This window comes from Lissotriton helveticus, chromosome 2_1 (genome assembly GCF_964261635.1).
Source record: "Lissotriton helveticus chromosome 2_1, aLisHel1.1, whole genome shotgun sequence".
NCBI lineage: Eukaryota > Metazoa > Chordata > Amphibia > Caudata > Salamandridae > Lissotriton > Lissotriton helveticus.
This window is the reverse complement of record NC_136059.1, coordinates 1,168,401,342-1,168,417,414: the sequence shown is the minus strand read 5'-3', so window position 1 is coordinate 1,168,417,414 and position 16,073 is coordinate 1,168,401,342. Positions and strand designations below refer to the sequence as shown.

The 16,073-nt window shown below is 42.8% G+C and overlaps 1 protein-coding gene and 1 pseudogene across 3 annotated transcripts in view; one reads left to right on the top strand and one right to left on the bottom strand.

The window, feature by feature from the left end:
* Positions 1–16,073, top strand: part of LOC144818519 (A disintegrin and metalloproteinase with thrombospondin motifs 3-like) — a 641,954-nt gene that overhangs the window by 61,211 nt on the left and 564,670 nt on the right. The window lies entirely within an intron of this gene.
* Positions 8,056–8,931, bottom strand: LOC144819640 (SH3 domain-binding glutamic acid-rich-like protein 3 pseudogene; annotated as a pseudogene).

The following is a 16,073-nucleotide window of genomic DNA, read 5'->3' as shown; positions in this document are numbered from 1 at the left end:
ATCAGACAATCACTGTACAAGACCTGAGAACAGTGCCTGTTTTACACTGACACCTCCCTAGTACTTAGGTGTCTTTTTTAATATAGTCTTGGAGGTGTTTTAGTAGTGCAGAAAATACCAATATCCACTGTCTGCAGCAAACTGCTATTCCTCAGAAAGTCCATACCTGAGACACTGTGACTGGGCAAAGTAACTTATGAAAAGCTTTAATCTTATCAGATGCAGAAATGTAATAACGTACGTGTTGAACATGTAGAGGCAAAATTACAAATTTACTCATAAATCCTAATGCCTCTTTTTAGCCAATTGAGTAAGAAGGTACAGTAAGCCAACCTTGCACTGGGCTGGGTTGCAGATACAAGTAACACATCATCCACATATTGAACCAAAGACTAGGGTGTCTAGATTTTATCAAGGGCTTAAGAAAAGATGGAGAGGTGCCTCCGTGGACCAACGCAGTGCCGGACTGGCTACCGGGCAGTTGTGTGTGCTGCTGTGCTGGGGGCTAATTTCGTTGATGGGGACCTGCGTGTGCAAAACGAAATTCGTTTTGCTTTTTGTATCTCAAATCGCACGCAGGTCCCCAGCAACGAAATAAGCCCCCACCAAAGAGAAATTAGCCCCTAGCTCGGCAGCACACACAACTGCCCGGTAGCCAGTCCGGCCCTGGACCAACGGGAGAGCCACTGCTACGAAACTGGCTTTCCTTGTGGATGGGAATGGAGAATAAGACAGAACAAAGATGAACAACTGTAAATCATTTGACAGTGGTGTTGACACATGACAATGCAGTGGCAGGATTGGACACCACCAGGAAACCTGATAATGCAACATTATTAACCATCTGGAAATCTTGGACAAAAGGCTAAGTTTTCTTTCACTCATTTTTGATAGGTAAAATGGGAGTATTGCACACTCTTACAGTGGGAACTAGGAACTTTTGCTTAATTATTTAATACTGGAATTACTGATTGCATTACAGCTTCTGTTTCTTGTTTCGGCTATACTATGGGATGCAAAGTAACTTCTCAATAGGTTTGGTCTTAATCTTGACAGGCTGAGCTGAGAGAATACACCTGAATCATTTGCTTGTTCAACCAATAAAATTGCAGGGACCTGATTAAGAATTTTATCAAAAGATTCAATTTTTCCAAGAGGACTCTCAATTTTCTCATTCTGTTTATCAGATTTACATAAAATTGTAAACACTTTGTTCTCATTTCTCTTGGCCAGATTCAAAACAAGACCATCATTAGTACAACACACAGTATAATTCACTAAGCATAATAAATCTCTCCTTAAAAAATTTGAAGGTGAAGTAGAGCTTAGCAGGAAGGTATGGTGATTAGTTATGTGATACGAACACACGGGAACCGCATTTCGGTTCCCAACTAGCTGCACAACCTATTTTGAAACAAATCCAATGAATTAAATCCATGTATTGCTTAATCCTTCATTTTATCCTTTCATTTTTATCACTTGTATTCTTCTTTTTTATGTTCAATTCATTTTACTCGTTTCTTTGTATCTCCTCATTCTTCAAACAGGCACAAGAACACATCATGTTTCCACATGTCACGTTTTATTCCATAAAAAACCCAATGCATTTCGGGCAACATTTGCCCTTCTTCGGGGGTATCTAAAAAAGTGAAAAATATACACATATCATCAATCCGATCAGTTGTAATCCTTATGCTGCAATTTACAAACTTTACACACGAAATTGAAACTCCGCTATTGCCCTCTTTTAAGCGTTTCATATATGTGTGTGTGAATACTGCCAACAAGATAAACATTGTTTACCGCTAGAACCCAGAACCCGATATACTCAATCTGCACAACAGAGCTCAATGCCATATTTTATATCCTCTTTCAGCCCTGGAAGTGTATTAGTTTAACCCATTTGGAGCTCCCTGCTTACCGTGACACGTCTTCCTTTCACTTAAACAAAAAACATTTGTCACCAACTTCCATGTTATTCGAGACGTTCAACTCCCTTCTAAATTGCGGCCAAACACCGCAGCATGTTCACGCTTCATCCGTCTGTGTCAATCAACTCGCCTAACTGCAACTGTTCCCCACTTTAACGTGTCCTGCTTTCCCCAGCTGCACTGATCACGTGTTAAAGCTACGCCCTGTTAGCCTCACCCACTCGTAAGCTGACTTAAAGACTCTCAGTGTATCAGGACTCGATTGCCCCGAATGCAACCCTCCCGCTACTGCCTCAAGTTTTCATGAAGGATTAAGCAATGCGGTTCCCGTGTGTTCGTATCTTATTTGCAGTGCAAGAGGACAGAGCGCGAAGACTGCTAGCACGCCGAGAAGGTTAATCAAAGGAGTACACGAAATAAAGTTTAAATTGAAGATTACAAAGGTGTGCAACTCACCACTCAGTATCCATGATTAGTTATGTGACCCAGAATAACTGATATTGGATTCCTAATTTAATGGGGTATCCTAGTATTGTAAATGCCAATTGTATCGATGGGCAAGCCAGAGAGAGGTAAAGAAGGGAGTTGGGAGGTTTGTAGGGCTGATCGACTTGCACTGGTGTCAATAAGATATGAGGTTGGTTTACCATTGATCATACATTTCATATAATGACCGTTCTGATCGATTAGGATTAATGCCTTTACAGTGGACACTTCACGTCCTTTCCTAATAACTGGAATACTGTACTTTGGGTTATCTGGGGAAATCTGGTTAGTCAACTTGGGTCAGTGCACTTCAGTTTCCATTGAAGTAATCTCTTTTCTAATATCCTATTTGTCCACAAATTAAACATGATCAACCCATTCCTTATTTCCCATCCTGAACTCTGATCCACTCACCCTCTCCTTGACACATCCCTCTCTGCTTTTGTTCATCATCCCCCTAATCCTCCCATTTACTGTCTGTTGGACTGATTGCACCTGTGACAACATCAACATTCAACTCCTTTTTTCCTTTCTTGCGCTGTCATGCAGTGATTGGCAACAGTGACAATCTCAACCAAACTCTTTGTTTGCCACCCAATACAGGTGGTGTGCAATTGTTTCTGGATGTTCTGTAGCAGTCCATGAGCAAAAGTAGCACCCATTGCCTCCTGAGCCTATTATGTAAGTGGACTGATGCCTGAATACCTCTAAAACATGTATTTTAACCAATTCAAATAATCTGCAAAAGACTCCATTTTGTTGTTTGCAAGTTGTAATTCGGGTCCAGTCAGTCTTGACTGGACGTATCTCAATTACCGCTTCAAAAACCCATCCTTTGCTGCAGTCAGAGCAGCCTTATCTGGTGGAATCTGATGCGACCAACCACTCTTTTCCTCTAAGTGATTTCTCACCTCTTTGTGCACCGCCAAACATAACAGTTGATTCACATTCGCCTAAGTAGATTTATAGTTTTCTAATATGGTTTGAAGTTCGTCATAGAATTTCTGGGGGTTCTTGCGAATGTTGGAAAAGTGTTTCTTAAAGTTGACTAGATCAGCCAGGAACCAGAGGATATGAACATTTCTTATTCCTCCTGGCCCAGGGTATTCCCTAAAGGCAGGAACCCATCGGGATGACCCTCACTATCCTCCTTCCTTGAAAATGGTGTATGTTGGTCATCCAGAGGATTTATTTCTAATTTTCTAGCCCGCTTGCTTGTATTCCATCTCAGGCTTTCCTGCATTATTTTCAGACTACATGCCCTAATATGTTGGCGCCTAACATCAGTCCAACAAGGAGGAAAATGGGCCACGATTTAGGAAGAGTATGCTTTGTTCTTGAGTCCGCCTCTCATCACACGCACCTTGCACTGCCTTGTAGTCCAGCACCACCATCAACGTTATCAATCAAATGCCTCCTTGCGCCTGCTGCACTCCCTTGCATGTTCACTTGTACATTTATTGATGTCCCCCAATGCCAGCTAGACAGCAGGTGCCTTCCAATTTCTTCTGGTGCACCTCTGACATCAGCAAACTTAGGACATCTAGGTCATCCTCCCCCTGTTTTTCATGATCAAGCTTCTCTAAACTGATTGGTGGAAATAAGTAAGGAGAAACTGTGGCAGTAGTGGGACAAGCTCTCATCCTTTTCCTCAAATGACTCATTTGTCATTGGTGTTTCTCATGGGTTTGGTTCATTCATCGCACTTGTGACTTGTGCTTTCATTTATTTGTTTCCTCCTACCAATTCAGGAAAAAAGGCAACTGGTCTACATTTTTTTTGGGGGGGGGGGTCTTTTATTCTCCTTCTCAAATTGTTTAAGCACCTGAATCAAAGGCACGTTCTGCCAAGTGGGACTTTGTCCCATCCGCATTAGTGAGTGCCACCCACTATTTTAGATATCTGCCCATGCTCTTCTCATACTGGTGGTACATCCCATGGGCAGTAGTCTTTTTCACTGGGGGCGCTTCTTCTTTTGACTACTTCACCTCCATCTTTGGATTCTCTCTCTCATTCCCTTATACAAAAACCTGTGCTGCAACTCATTCCATAGAGGGAGGTAGGGCAAACAAATACAAAGGAAATGGAGAAACTTACAGTTGCGTCTTTCTAACTGCCCTCGCGAAGGGAGGTAGTAAAGTATCTTTTGTTCACACACACTGATCCCCTTGCGTTCAGAATCTTCCAGTCTCAGCTGTAAAGCTCACATGTGGTCCCGGGCAGTTAGACACACAGAAAATTCCACACACACATTCATCCTTCTATGGTCTGTGATAGGGTCCTGGCACGCCTGTGTATCTTCCCTTTTCCACACTCCATCTGGAGCCCACTTGATCTATGACGTGGATTACATTCATGTAATGTATGTAACTGGCAACAATGTCTCAACAGGTAGGATTAGAAGGCAGTTGGATTGCATTCATACTCCTAACTCCTGGGGTTGGCATTTAATCTCTACAGGCAGTTGTAGTAGTAATAGTTATAACTTCAGTTCTGTTAAAAATATATAACCATAAAAGCACAGTAAAAATGTCAGAATTAAAAATACAAGCGAAAACAACATTTGTCTTACAATGTCAAATGTCCAGCAGTTATATATAGTGACAGCATCGACATTGGAATAAAGGAAGAATCATATGCTTATTCGCACGGGTGCAGAAAAGTTAAAAGTTACATAAACAACATACATTGCAAGCGTAAGTTTCAGGGTGCAGTAATCATGGCTATAAAAAGCTGACACAGTATCAAATGGTAGACAGACTCTATTAAAACAATACAATGAACATACCATTGTTTTAAAATGACACATGCAACAGCCTTTTGCAATAGTCAGTTCTGCTGGGCCCTGCAGTTTCCCTCTATTATGACCTTCAGCATCAAAAACCTACATGGGCCCTTTCAGGACATTCTAATTGGTAATTCTAGACCTTATATGCCAAGCCCAATTTAAGAACCTCAATAATGCGAAAACAAATGGTTCATTTGTGTCATATTTAAGTAAACACAAGTTACAACGCCTCAACACAATGTCTGACACCCGCATAAGAGCAAAGTGGAATAGTCCACTTAGAGCATGGCATGTAATACCTAGGGCAAACGAATAGAAAGTGCTCTTCTGTTTCCAGAGTGCCCAGGGCAGAAGGGGCATGCCCCTGGTGCATCATCACTCCTGTTCCATTTAGCTGTGAGCACTTTAAAGGTAGCGTACCAATTCTAAAGCACATTTAAAGAGATCTGGCCTTGGAGGGAGTGATCCTGTCTAAGAATATTTCAAATCTAGGAGAACATTTATGGGAGAGAAGCTCATCACCATGCCATCGGATCGTGGTTCGCACCACACTTCTGAGAGAATGTGATCCCAGTATAAGCCCTTGATCTGAATAAAGGTGTTTCTTCCCAGTTTAGCAGTCTCATTCCAAACGTCCTCCATTTTTAAATTGCCACAGAGCTCTTTTACTGCCGTTAACCAGGGCGTGGAACAGTTCCAATGTAATGCTATTAGCTCCTTTAGGCCCATTCTATAGGGCCCAATTCTGGTGTTGCCTACATTCTGGCACAATAGTTTAGAATTCTTAGGCAGACAATATGATCTATTCTTAATGATTGATTGATTGAAGGCTTTATTTCAATATAAAAATATCATAAAAGCATAATACAATGAATTTAAAAAGCAGTATTTAAACAAGCACATACTATTTACACAAATAAAACATTGTATGAGCAGTTAAGACAAGCATTAAATTGACAAAGAAAGCCATTTTGTGCGAATTAACCAAGACCATTTTAGGAACTTGGACACACCGCAGACAAACAAATACGTGTATCGGACATTAAAATGCGTAATGCCACATTATGCTGCCGAGTGCCTAACTGTCTACAAAGTGGTTTGAGCCAGCACCGCCTCGGCGCTAAATAAGCCGGACATTCGAAGAAAATGTGGGCAACCGACTCAACTCGTGTTAGGCATGTCGCACAGAAAGGGGATCGCTGATGGGAAGTTTTCCAGCGGGCGGTCAATTCACTTACAGGTAACGTCCCTATTCTAAATTTAAAATACAAAGCACGGTCTATGGGGTTAGATATAATGTCAAGGTACAGTTCATAGGCCACCAAATCCTTGATCTTCATAAAGTCAGTAGTGGATTTGCAATGTTTTGAATCAGTAGAGATTTTACAGGAGATCCAGTTCCAGTACAGCTTCTTTAAAACGGCTTTATGGGGGGCGGTCCTGGATTCCCATTCATCGCCAAGGCCTAGATCCCCTAAAAGCCGTTTCACATCCCTCAACCACTTAATCTTGGACCAGTCCTCCATTAACATAACCTCTAACAAACCATCTGCATATGAGGCCAGCTCGGGCACTCGCCACAGGCGCGCCCAAAGTAGCAAGGGGCGTATTTGGGCTTGGTCCTTAATCGATCTACAACCCAGATCCAATAATACAGGTACTGTTGGGGTGCTCTGCGGGAGGGCCATCAAGTCCTTCAGAAATTTACTCTCTGATCTAGCTAGTACTTCAAGGTTGCACATGCCCCACAGTTCTGCCCCATACAAAGCAGCACTAACCCCTCTTGCTTTGTATATCTCCATGACTGGGGCAATGGGCTTGGTTGTAGAGGAGCGTTGCTTCTTAAGGAGGGCACCACCCACCCTTTTATGACCAAGTAACATCTTTTGGATATGTGAATTCCAATGCATTCAGCCGTGAGGCGGATGCCTAAGTAATCAAATTCGGCCACCCTCTCCAAGGGCGCGGAATTCAGCAACGGGGGACGGCCCCGTTTTGTGGGCGAGTTCAAAACCAGGTATTTAGTTTTAATGGTGTTAATAATCAGGCCCCTGTGTGAGCAGAACTCCTGAAAACTATTTAAGAGGCTCTGCAAGCCCATGGGAGTCTTGGAAATAAGGAGGGTGTTGTCAGCGAAAAGTAATGTGGAGATGTGCTTACCCTCCAGGGACGGTGCATCTGAAAGATTACTAAGCAGGTGCTCAGCCACTCCGTTCACATAAAGAGAGAACAGAGTGGGAGCAAGCACACATCCCTGGCGGACGCCCCTTTCCACTGGGATCCTGTCAGTTTTCTCGCCGTGCATGCCCCACCGCACCTGCGCAAAGTTGTCAGCGTGGAGCCTCACCAGTAGGGACAGAATGTACGGGGGCAACCCCATCTCAGACAAAACCTTCCACAGCCCCTCCCTCGGTACTAGGTCAAAGGCAGTCTTCAGGTCTATAAAGGCCAGATAAAGACTGCCTTTGCCCAGCACCACCACCTTCCAATACAGAAGGACCAGTCTGAAGGCCTGTTCTATAGTCCCTGTACCGGGGCGAAAGCCGGCTTGGTAGTCCGATAGAATGTTATTATCGTCTACCCACTGGAGCACCCTCCCCAGGATCACTTTCCCCGCCACCTTTTGTGTTGTTGAGTCAATAAGGCTTATAGGCCTATAGTTGGCGGGGTCGTCCCAACACCCCTTTTTAAATATAGGGACGACCTCCGCCCCTTGGCAGGATTTGGGAACAGGTGCACCGTTGTAATAGCATTAAGCAGAGATGAGACCAACTTCCCCCACTCATTATGGTTAGCGCGCAACAGATCACCCGGTAACCCATCAGGTCCAGCAGCTTTGAGGGGAGCAGCAGAGTATGGAACACCGGGGAATGGTGTACACTCGGATTGATGGAGAAGGCAGGCTCATCAGCATTTATAATGCCTGGGGCACACACAAATCAAGACAGGCCGGAAAAAGAGGGTTTTACCCACATGAGTGGCCAGGTACTGTGTGGGCTTTTCAGACCTGCACAAAGGGCTTATCAAGTTAAGCAGCATTTAAGACTGGGAAGGTCAAAGTCGTTTGCATGTTTTGTTTATATTTTTACCTGTAGGAGGGAAATGGTAATTAACAGATTAGAATATTAAAATCATTTATCCAGCAAAGCAACACAGAACTGAGTAGTCTGCCCTCATGGGACCCTCAAATGCAATGGAATGCTTAGCTTTTTGGGAGAGAGGGGACACTGGAAGCTGCAGAGGCTGACAGATTACGCAGACGGGATGCACAGCAACATCTGGCTCCACCATGCTGTAACATACATGGTGCAGGGTAAGATGGGGATTGAAGTTTCAGTGGAATGTGGAGACAGCTCAGGAGTTGCAGGACTGGGATCTGGCCAGGTAGGAATGCAGTCAGAGATGAACATGAGATGATTACGACTCATTCTTTGCTCAACTTCAGGAACTCGGTCATGGTGTCACATTCAATGGCATTCTTGAACATTTCGAAATCCCCACAATAGTGGTCTCCATTGAAGATCTGGGGAGGGACAGCTTTCGGGTTCCCCGATTTGGTCCTCATTTCTTCAAGGAAGCTGTTTTCCTGGGAGATATCAACATACTCATATTGAATCCCTTTTGACTCCAGAATACGGGTCATTTCTGCCTGCTGGGACGTGATCTCCCTTGAGGCCGTCACGGACGTGCAAAACACTTTCAGACTCATGTTCTTCGCTCCTGTACCGGATCTATTCTTAATGGTAACAAGAGTGTGCTATTCGGAAGATTAAATAGGGATCCCAAAAATGTGTTTCGGTCCGGGTTATCTGACTAGCGTCTCCATAGTTCGGACCCGTAAAAAGCCTCACCCAGGGCCTATAGAAATCGAGGACGGGGGAGACAGTCCTACTTGATGTTTGCTTGCACTTTTTCAGGGTAGCTGTTGATATGTGCTGCAGAGTGGTTTTACTTTTGTCAAGCTGGGCCTCCCAGGATAAATTGTCCTATTGGCTGACTCCCAAGTAGTCAAAACTCATGATTCACTCAGTTGGGGACCAATCTGCCTCCATTTTATTTTTGAACCAGCGATGGGGCTTTAGAGCCATAAACTTAGATCTTTCAGCATTTATTACAAGTCCCCTATTTTTATAAACACAACACATTTACCTAGTATTTGCTGTAGTCCCATAAAGGTGCGTGGCAGCAACAAAGGGGCACATGCATCATTGTAAATTGCATTCGCAAATGGTGCGAATCGCAAAATTCGTCCGTTTGCGAATGCAGTTTCAACTTTTGGGATGCATCATCATTTTTGTACTTTTCTCAAATTAAGAAATCGCTAAATTGCGATTTCTTAAATTGCAAATGCATTTAAGGAACCTCAAATTGAGATTCCTTATATGCAATGCATCAAACTTAAAAAATTCACGATTTCGCTAATAAGGGGAGCAAATTACCATGAAGTTGACCTTCATGGTAATTTGCGAAAACTTTGAAAAATGCACTAAAGTGCATTTTCAAAGTTCCATTTTACACACACACATGCCCTTGGGGCATGTGTGTGTGCAAGATGTACTTATAGGCAGATTTCAGGGGTGCAACAGGGTGTGCTTTGGACACCCCTGCACCCTTGAAATTGCATTCTCAATTTGCGAATCGCAAATTGAGAATGTCTTCCCATTCATTCCTATGGGCCTCTAGGCCCATAGGAATGAATGGGGAGGTGTTCCTTAATCGCAATTAAGGAATTTTAAGAAATTGCTATTTTTTTTAGCGATTTCTTGATGCATTGCAGTTTGCAATTCCTTAATTGCGATTCCTTATTTTTCGCAATTAAGGAATCGCAAAAAGCAATATTGATGCATGTGCCCCAAAATGTAATCGGCAAACAGTTGCACTGCGATGCTGACATTTGCTGACATTTGCTATCTTTGGGGCGTCACGCTGACAGTTGTTGAACCACGCCGTTAATGTACAGGTGAAACAATGTGGGTGCCAAGACGCACCGTTGTCTCAGCCCACATTTTATGGGGATACTGTTGGCCAGATCCCCTTGGCTATTCCACCCTACTTGTGCATAATTGTCTGTATGCAATTTGACCACAATGTGCAAGAGCTCTTCTGCGATAGTGGACTGCATAAACACTTCCCACAGACATTCATTCCCTAGAAACGAAATCAAACGAGGGCCTCAGATCCATGAAGGCCATGTATAAATGGTCTTTTCTTACGGTATTGTACTTCCAGCAGATAAGTGAGAACCAAAACACCAGGTCGATGGTGCTTATTTCTCACAGCACTCAGCCTGAAAGTCAACAGGATCTGATGGTCCCTCATCAAGCCCTGAAGCAAGGAAAGAACTTGCTAACGAACATTTATTTGGGTGTTCTTGATGAGACTGATAGGCCAGTAATTTGCTGAATTATCTTCTGCCCCTTTCTTATGAATGGGGACAATAATGGCCTGACCCCAAGTCTTTGGAGAGATCCTCTCCACCGGCTATTGCGTTGCTAAGGATGTTCAGATAGGGGATCAAAACAACAGGCTCAGAAAGGAACAGATCACCGGGTATGCTATCAGGGATGGGTTTTTTTCCCCGATGCATCAGTTGGATAGTTGACTCAGTTTCTTAGAGTGAGAATATGCATGTGGACGGTTCAGGGCCAGCTAATTGTGTCCCCTGCAATGTTAGGTTATGCTCATTGCCATCAGGTATGCTTGAAATGCAGCTACATGCAGTTGTATATTACTGATGGGCAGTGCTCTTAAAACAACATTTTCTTATGGTCAGCTATCTGTATTCTTTAAAAAAGATCATCACAATTGAGACGGAATAACGCTGCTAGATAGAGTTCCACTCTAATCGGGCGTGCTTTCTTCAGCTTGTGGCAAAGCCCTTTCTTCAGTTCATCCAAGTTCTTCTCTTTTATCTTTACCACAGATACATTTGCCAACTAACTTAAAAGTAGACTTCACCATAATGCTCCATTTTTAATACTGATTGTTCTCAGGGGTGGAAAAAGATAGCCTGACTGTCACATCTCATGAGACCTTCATTTATTTATTTATTTATTTATTTATTCAAAGTTTTATATAGCGCGAACAAGATCCTTACAGATATCAGAGCGCTTCACAAACACAGGGGTAGGGGCAGTGGGAGTGAACAGAGATAATGGGATTATACTATTATAATAGTATAATAGTCACTAACATGATAGGATAATAGTAACATACATAAAGCATATCAATATACACTCAGGTAAACAAGTAATATAAGACGGTACAAGTCATTGATCTCAACACAGAGGTGTTCAGGTGCACCTTGGGTGTGTGGATGGCTTATATCAAAGCCTTAGTGTAGAGAGAACACTGAGTGAGGGTATCAGGAGAGTGAATCAGTAATCCAACGTGTATCATATATTGGTAGTGACACCAACAAGTTAGAAGTATAGTGCCAGAGGACAGGTGAACAGTGATACAAAGCAATGCAGAGTCTCCGATCCAGCACCAATAGTGTTCAGGAGATCTTGGCCAGAAGGATGGTTTTCACCTCTTTCTTGAAGAGTGCAGCGGAGGAGATCAGCCTGGTTTCAGGTGGGAGCGCATTCCAGATCCTGGGTGCCATTCCAGAGAAGGAGCGCTTGTATGTTTTCTCTTTCCGGAATCTACGAGATTTCAGGAGTAAGTTTTTTGAACTTCTATTGGATCTCGAACCTCCTGATATAGACAACTTTTGAGCGAGGTAGTTGGGTGCATTGTGGTGCACGGCCGAGTGTGTCATAACTGCAATTTTTAACTGTATTCTGGCTTCAAAAGGTAGCCATTTTAGAGCCTTTAAGTCTGGGGATATATGCGAATGCTTTCTTGAGCCAGTTATGAGTCTCGCTGCAGCGTTCAGGGAGGCTCTTAAGGGTGCAGTTGTGGATAGCGGGAGTCCGCTGAGGGCCACGAGTCCGTAGTCTATTCGAGGGATGACTAAAGCTTGTACCGCATTTTGGAAGTCTTCAGCAGGGAGGAAGGGTTTAATTTTCCTCAATGTGTTGATTTGGAAATTAGCTGCTTTTGTGGCTTTGCTAACGTGCTGCTGCATGTTGAGCTTGGCATCGAGTGTGATGCCTAGGGATTTCGCCGAATCCACGATGGTAGGTTGGACATTGAGTGCTGTTAGGTTATTGAGCCATGTTTGGGTGGTGGAAATTTTTGCCGGGGGTGAGAGGTCATTGGACCTCTTCCTTAAACAATGTTCAACATCATGTCAAAATTCCCTTGCAGGTCTAAGGTCCTTTTTTTCTGTGAGTTTTAGAGCCCTTGAGGTCCCCTATTACAATAAGACCAACATTAGAAAGTAGTGTAAATTCCATTAATGTAATTTCATAGAATACTCCATCTAACTGCGAAGGAGAAAGGTGTGAAGGTTGTACAGTACCTTTGATAGGTTTACTTGCACCTCTCACTGATCTTTACAGAATGTATTATGCTCAACTCTTATTGGAACCTCCAGCCCACTGGCTCCACGCGCTTAAGGGAACCTCCTTGAATGTTTTTCTTTTTGTCAGACATAGGGTGAAAAGTGAGGTCAGAATATTTATCAATTACTGACCTCTGTTGCATTGCACAGGTCCTCCATGGCTCAACTTGATTCCTCCATTTTCACATCGAAGCACACCAATGCATCTCCTTGCCACGGGTGTGCTTCACAGGTCTGATAGCAGGACATGGATCCTTTGAGGACTGCAGGGGCAAATTGCTGCTATTCACCAGAAGATCAATGGGAAAGGAACTAGAGTCCCAATCCTTGGTGTAGGATATCATCTGTGCCATAAACTGAACATCTTAAATCTCTATAGATTATTAAGGAGTCACCTCTCCTGCCAGTAAAACATGTCCTCTTGTTTTAGTTTTCCATTGTCATTGTACCGCAAACTCTTTGATGAGCTATAGGTAATAGAAAAATGGAAACTTGAATATATATCTCATTATAAAAAAGCAGTAGTGATGTGCTAAGCTAGTAGAAGGCTGTCTCTTCAGACTATGTAAGAGCGAAGTGGAGATTTGAAACACTATTCAATGATTCTCTTAACCAACTGTTTACAAGTAGGTTTGAATAAGCATGCAAAGTAACAGGATTTTTATGCACCCTTTGATTTTGGGATTATGGACTTTGTTGACTTTGAGGAATTATGTTTCATTGGACTATTGCAGGGTCTCCAACCTTTTCTGTAATACGAGCCACTTACATCCAATGAAACTCATCAGGAGCCACTAGTGTTACTGGTGACAGTGTCCACATCAGACAATGTTACATCAGTGGCCACCATTTGCAAGGTTACTGCCAGCGATCACCTCAGTGCATCAGGCATGGTTGCTAGGCTTTGTCAATATGGAATGCCTCTACTTGGGTACTACATAACAGCCATAGCAGCAACGCCGCTGGTGCTAAGGGAATAACATTTGTAAAGTACTTCAATAACACATTATTTATCACTCAAATATCAGTTGTAAGTATATTTTGGAAACTGAGCCATTTTCTTTCAAATATCAGTTAATGAGTTCTAAAAATAAACTCATCCTAATCTCTCATACACACACTCAATTTTGGTTTATGTGTATTATTTTAACCAAGCAATAGTTTCTAATTGTGTAGTCTGGGCTGCACACAGTAGAGCTACTTACAGGTAGCTGGAGAGCTACCAGTAGCTCACAAGCTACTCGTTGGAGAAGCCAAACTGGCCTGTGCGGGCATCTACTGTATTGTGAAATTATATGGGGCTTCATACTCCTGATGAAGTTATGAATTGCTTTCAATGTGATGCGAGTCCCTGCAAGACGTTCCGTTTGGACTTTAGAACTTGTGGTCATAAACTAGGCCATGAGTGCCCAGGTCTGGGCCAGCTTCCATTACATGTACTGTGCTTCTAATTCTCTAGCTTCCTCGCCTTGGACCGGTGCTCTTTTGAGGAAGTCATGGATTCAATGTAATGATCTTACCGCGCCTGAGAGAACCGAGCAGCTCTCAGGTTCCCATTCAATGCAGACATTCAACTGAAGAATGGGGGAGTCCTGCCTCTGGAAAAACTCTCCAGATCAGGGTGGAACATAGGCAGCTGCAGCGCCTGCAGTGCTGGTTAGGAGGGGCCACTCTTAAGCCGGACATATATTCAACCCAAGATAAATAAATATCTGCGCAATATGGCAGTCTTCGGGGACCATCTTCACATTCAACAGGGGATCCCCCATCAGTTTGCATTATGCCTTAGATCGCACTTGATTTGTGTATGCAATGACTGGAGCGATTCTGAGCTGACTGCATAGACAGTAGATACTTGGGGAACAAAAACAGCAGTGGAGGGGTTGGTATGGAGCTGTAATTGAAATGATTGGCTTGTTTTCTAATTACTGTGAAAGATCTGAACAGTGCGCACAGGGTGAAGCCGGTAGAGTAGGTGGCTATGTTTCAGCTGGGCAAGTGCAGAGCTAAGACAGAATTAATTCTCTAGAGACCCCCTCCTGTGTAAGGGTCGAAACGTCGATGCCTTTTTGGAATAAGCCTGGATTAGTATTCAAATCTACTGGTGGGACAATTGTTACTGATCACCTTTGTCCCCATGAGATGAATCCAACACAATTTTTACACATTAGAAAGGCTTTTAGATAATTAATTGGACTCAGTATAAGATAAAAACTTTTTCTTTCTCTATCCCCATATTCTCATGAGCACCTTTTCACATTAATACGATGCCATGGTAGGCTTGAAGCGCAGATTGTTTGTCCTTGATTTTTATATTTGATATACGTAACTACTTATGATTGATGCAATTGCAACTAAAAGTTGAAAGCAACAATTTTTTGTGATGTTTCCCATGTGTGTCTGTTGTCTTCTCCTTTTTTCAGATTTATTCAGGATATATTGCATTTATTGTTCATATGTACCTAATCCATAAAGTGCTTTGGAGAAAGTAGTTGTATGACTTTCCTGTTGTAATTGTTTCCCCCAATTGGACCATTGTTTTTTGCATCATACATTACTCAGGTCCTTTAGGCTTAACTATTGGGTCACCCCATTGTTTGTAATTGAGCTACGACAGGTCACACTTCCTCAGAAATGGTTTAACATTTTCAGGCACAACCAATTACAGAGACGATTACAACAAGGTGCGCGCTTTAGTAAAGATGGATTTGCCATGCCGGATATAGGGCCTTATTTAGAGTTTGGTGGACTGGGATGCTCTATCAGCACGTGATGGATATCCTGTCTGCTGTATTACAAGTGCCATAGGTTAAAATGCAGTTGTAATAACGCTGGCAGGACAAGGTCCCTAATCACAAAAGTTTTCAGATTGGACTCCAGAGAGTTAAGCAAAAAGGCCAAAATGAGCCAAATTAGTCAATCTTTTCCAAAAGTGACTGGATACATTCCAATTTAATGAACATGCCCCCCCAAAACCTATCATAGAATCCAGTAGCAAACTGCCACAAAAGACACTAATACCTTAATCATATTGGTACACTTCAAAATTAAGCTACATAAAAAGTTAATTTAGAAGCTATTTCCACTACAAACACCCACAATGGGAGTGACAATGAAAAAGCACAAAAACTTGTTTGTAAATTTCATTAAGGGCAGAGGAAACACAAATAGCAAACATGCCAAATAAACACACATTGAAAGAATGGAAGAGCATATATCAAATAGGGCACAGAGCTACAAAATAGAGATACCTTCAGAATAATAATCATTGCGCAATAGGTGATCGAATGGCATAAGCACCATAAAGTCACAGGGTCAATGATCAGACACCACCACAACACTTCAACTCATACTAATGCAGACAAACTATGAGAAGACCTCATTGGAGGAGAAGGTGAGCACACATGAAAAGGAGGTG